The sequence below is a fragment of the Dipodomys ordii genome, unplaced genomic scaffold (genome assembly GCF_000151885.1).
Source record: "Dipodomys ordii isolate 6190 unplaced genomic scaffold, Dord_2.0 Scaffold3242, whole genome shotgun sequence".
NCBI classification, from domain to species: domain Eukaryota; kingdom Metazoa; phylum Chordata; class Mammalia; order Rodentia; family Heteromyidae; genus Dipodomys; species Dipodomys ordii.
In genome coordinates this window covers 3784-8383 of record NW_012270457.1, presented here as the reverse complement: position 1 = coordinate 8383, position 4600 = coordinate 3784, and the positions used below count along the sequence as shown (strand labels likewise).

The following is a 4600-nucleotide window of genomic DNA, read 5'->3' as shown; positions in this document are numbered from 1 at the left end:
TTTTTTCTTTTTGCTTATGTGGTGCTGAGGAATCAAACCCAGGGCCTCATGCATGCAAGGCAAGTGCTCTACCACTGAGCCACCTTCCCAGCCCATGTGTGCTAATTTTTAAAAGTATAAATGAATAACATATTTAGGTAAGGATCTATTTATAATGTTGAGAAAAAAATAAATGAAAAAAAATCTAACAAAGTAGGCTGAGAAGGTGGCTCAGTGGTAGAGTGCTTGCCTCGCATGCATGAAGCCCTGGGTTCAATTCTTCAGCACCACATAAGCAGAAAAAGCCAGAAGTGGTGCTGTGGCTCAAGTGGTAGAGCGCTAGCCTCGAGCTGAAGAGCTGAGGGACAGCGCCCAGGCCCAGAGTTCAGGCCCCACAACCTATAAAAAAAAAAATCTAACAAAGGCCACTAAAGTTACAGATGATGATGGTTTCAAGTAGCAAGAACAAGATGTTAAGGCTAATGAACAATAAGGCAATAAGGTAAGTACTATCAAAAGCTAAAAAACAATTTTAAGACACTAAAGGTGAATACCATGAAGTAATTAATAAAAATTCAACAGTTAGTCAATTAGTAGACTGGGCAAGGTATGGGTGTACATGTTTATAATTCCAGCACTTGGGCAGCAAAAGTTGAAGGATCCCAAGTTGAAGGCCACTAACTAAAGCTGCATAGACAGAGTGTTTAAAAGAAAAAAAAGAAAGGGTTGGCTCAGCCGTAGAGTGTTTGTCTTGCATGCGTGAGGCCCTGGGTTCGATTCCTCAGCACCACATAAGCAGAAAAAGCCAGAAATGGCACTGTGGCTCAAGTGATAGAGTACTAGCTAGCCTTGAGTTTAAGAGCTGAGGGACAGCACCCAGACCCAGAGTTCAGGCCCCATGACCGGCCAAAAAAAATAGAAAAAGAAAAAGAAAGAAAGGGCTGAGGATCCCTTCTATGTAAACTATGAATGTAAGTACAAGTTTTAAAAACTATCTGCAATAAACAAACACAAGCATATAGACCTCTTTAACATTCTCTAAGCAATCCTAAATTATGACATTTATTCTTCAAAATATTTTGAAAGTCCATACTTTTGTGTTTAAGCCATTGTATTATCACAAAACAAAATCCTTGATTTGGTATAAATGAATAGCAATGTGAAAATGTATTTTTATAAGATTATCACTTACCATCCATATTTTCCTCTCTTTTCTTAAGCTCCTTGTATTTCTGATTCATTTCACCTACAAGAAATACAAAACATAACATCAAGTTTTAAATTCCAATTCTAATAATATTCTAAGTTAGTAATATCCCTTGGGCTCTCTTTATGCCATTAGTTGCTGAGTATTTTTTATTTTCAATTAGATGAGATTCTTTTACATTACCTTACAGAATCCTGTAGAGCAGCAATGCATTTGTACTTTACTATTTGGAAAACTAGTCTCACTGCAAAGGGTTTATTGGCTTCCCATTTCCAACCTGGAGCCACTCAAACTACACATAGACCCTACCAGTGACAGGAAACCTAAATTTCCAAGAGTATAAGTCCTTTCCAATTCTGAATAGTTCACAAGAAGCAAACTAGCAGGGTTACATCCCTCTGAGCTTGTGATCTAGGGATTTAACAAATTATTAAAATAAAAGCATATGAAAACTAAAACCTGCTATGGAAAGGCATAATGACAAGTATAATGACAAGGTATAATGATCAAGTTCAGGGACTGGGAAATTCTTCTTATGAAAGAAATGCTTACTCAACATTATAAAGTGTAACACAAAAAACAAAACACTGTAAAACCCATAAATAGTTTGAACTTAAATTAGAAAAATTACTGAAAGATTTTAACCAAGAGAATAAAGTGATTAATTTATGTTTTTAAAAATATTTATGTCAGTAGGCTGTTAACTATGTCTTAATATCCTATAGCAGAGTTGTTAACCTCTGAACCAGTCATGCCTTAGTTCCTAAAAACCAGCATCGTTTTTGTTAGGCTGAGAAACTCCACTTCCTAGTGCTCAAGAAATTGGGGGTTATGAGGAGAGTCTACATTCTAGCCTTTATAAAGAACTGAATTATCATTTTGTTTTTCTTCCTCCAACCTATGGGAATTCCTTGTGCATTGTTTTTAGTCATACTTTTATTTTTCAAAAAAATGCAATGAGGCTTTTCCCTACTATTCCTTAACTATCAAATCCTTAACTATCAAATCCAAAGAACAGTTTTCCTTGATTTTCAAACTCTTTTATCTAATTAGTTACTATATATATATATATATATATATATATATATATATATATTCATTTGGACAATCTCAGGATATCCTCAAATTTGGTGTATCCCTAATTTAGTTCAAAGATAATATCCCTTTATTCCCTATCATGCTTCAACAATGTCTTTACTAATCACTTATCTAAGTAAAAAAAAAAAAAAGCCTGGGTGATTCCTCCCTCCTGCTCTCCTCAAATCCACCTTCTTAGTTGCCAACATAAACGGCAGAAATGTCTCTCTTTTTTTATGTCGGCCATCTGAATAAGAGAGGACTGAGCTCCCACATATCTCAGCAGATTGTCAAGCTTAAAAAAAAAAATTCCTCTGATACCACTGTTAAGGTAACTGGCTAGACCACCTGTAAACTGTCTATATTGGGATTTCTCAGTAAAGAATCTGTATCTTAGCTGTCTATCAGATGTGAGAAGTCCTAAAGTAGAGTAAAACTAAAGTAGAGTCAAAAACCAGTGGCTTACTCCTATAATCCTAGCTACTCAGGAGGCTAAAGATCCAGAACAGCAATGATTCAAAGACATCCCAAGCAGAACAGTCTACTAAACTCCGTCTCTAAAAGAACAGCAGAAAGGTTGGCTGGAGATGTGGTGCAAGTGGTGAACACCTAAGCCTAACAAACATGAAGCCCTGAGTGATAACACAGAGACTGAAGTGGTGAAGCTTCAAGTTCAAACTCTGGTACCAAACAAAACAAACAGAAAACAGTCTGGGCACCAATGGCAGCTCATGACTGTAATCCTAGCTACTAAGGAGGCAGGCCCTGAGTTCAAGCAACACAAGGAGAGAGAGACACAGAGAGAGAGAGGGAGGGGGAGAGAGAGAGAGAGAGAGACAAGCTATAATTGGTAGAGGACTAGTGGTGAAAAACATACACTCAGGCCCTGATTTCAAGCTCCAGACCAGATGTGGCTCAAAGTGGTAGAATACTACTAGCCTTGAGCTAAAAAGCTCAGTGACAGTGCTCAGGCCCTGAGTTCAAGACCTATGACTGACAGGAAAAAAAAGGTCGGGGGAAACACTTGGGTGATTACAGAAAAGACACCACTGTGTTTTGATTCTCTCTGCCATAGACAGCCAGGGGAGAAGGAAGATAAGATCTTTTTGGCCCTCACAAGGGATTGATTATCATTTGAACACCTGGTATTAAGTGCTATTCTCTTCACTCAGTGTTTATAGTCTAGAGATATCTAAATTTCAGACTTCATAAGGTAGTTCTGACTCTGGAAAAATACCATTTTTTACAACAGGTGTTTACCTCAATCTTCTTACCTAATCAAACATATGGCATGCAGTAGTAACTTCCTAGGCTCAAGGCCCCCAGCTCAGAAAATCTACTCTCAGTTCTGGAGTTGAAAGGGCAGCTTTCTGTTGCAAAGAGATGGAGAATAAAAACAAAAAAGCAGAGGAGTTTTGCACACTTGGATTCTATTCCACAACTGGTCCTTCTGAGGCCAGCTAAGTCTCTCTTCTACTCCTTCTATATGGTAGGACTTCATTTTCCTATTAGATTCTTATCGTTCTACTTAGAATGAGCTTTAGCCCTTCTTTATCCTTTTTAAAGTATTATGCCAAGAAACAGTATTATGCCAAGACTATCAATTCCCATAGTTTATATAACCATTTTTATTAATGCAACCTAGGATTTCAGCTGTTTCCAGAGTGACTGTGTATTAACTTGTACAGAGCTATTAAACCTCTCTAGCGTTTTCACAGTGAACCGGAGATAATTGTTCCTGGCTCCTAATACAATTTTAGTGTAGAAACTTATGAAAATCCTCTGTTCTTATATTTAGTTGCTCCTTTCCACCTACATTTTACATCATCAGAGCAATGAGCAATAGATTGGTATTCCAAGTACTTTTAAATTGCTGTTAAATGAACACATACAAAAATTTAGACTAACTTTTGGCTTTAGACATCACTCAACTTGTCACATAGGCTCTGAAAAACAATTTTTAAGTGGAAATGTGTGGGGTTTTTCTGCTGTATCATATGTATATGGAGAATCTACAGAATAGCAATGGAGAGATGCCATTTGGAATCATAGAAAATACAACATAAAACTTTGAAAATAAGTACATTATTTGTACTTTGCCCAACATATGCTTGGGAAAATATCCAGAAAAATTATAAAAGTTTTAGTTTATAGATAGCATTAATTGTAACTTTTAAAACTGATTGTTACTGTTTTCTCTCTCCTCTCTTCCCACCCCAACGCACTCCATCACCTAAGCCTCATAGTAAGCCTAAAAAAAAAAAATAATAGGCACTATTATTTGTTCCTTTAAAAGATGAGAAGACTGGGGCTGGGAAGGTGGCTCAGTGGTAGAGC

General features: G+C 36.9%; 1 long non-coding RNA gene across 1 annotated transcript in view; it reads right to left on the bottom strand.

Moving 5' to 3' along the window:
- Nucleotides 1–1194: 1194 nt before the first annotated feature.
- Nucleotides 1195–4600, bottom strand: part of LOC106002103 — a 6503-nt gene continuing 3097 nt past the window's right edge. The window contains exon 2 of the long non-coding RNA XR_001175895.1: nucleotides 1195–1225. This is a non-coding gene — a long non-coding RNA (uncharacterized LOC106002103). The remainder of the gene's footprint in view (nucleotides 1226–4600) is intronic.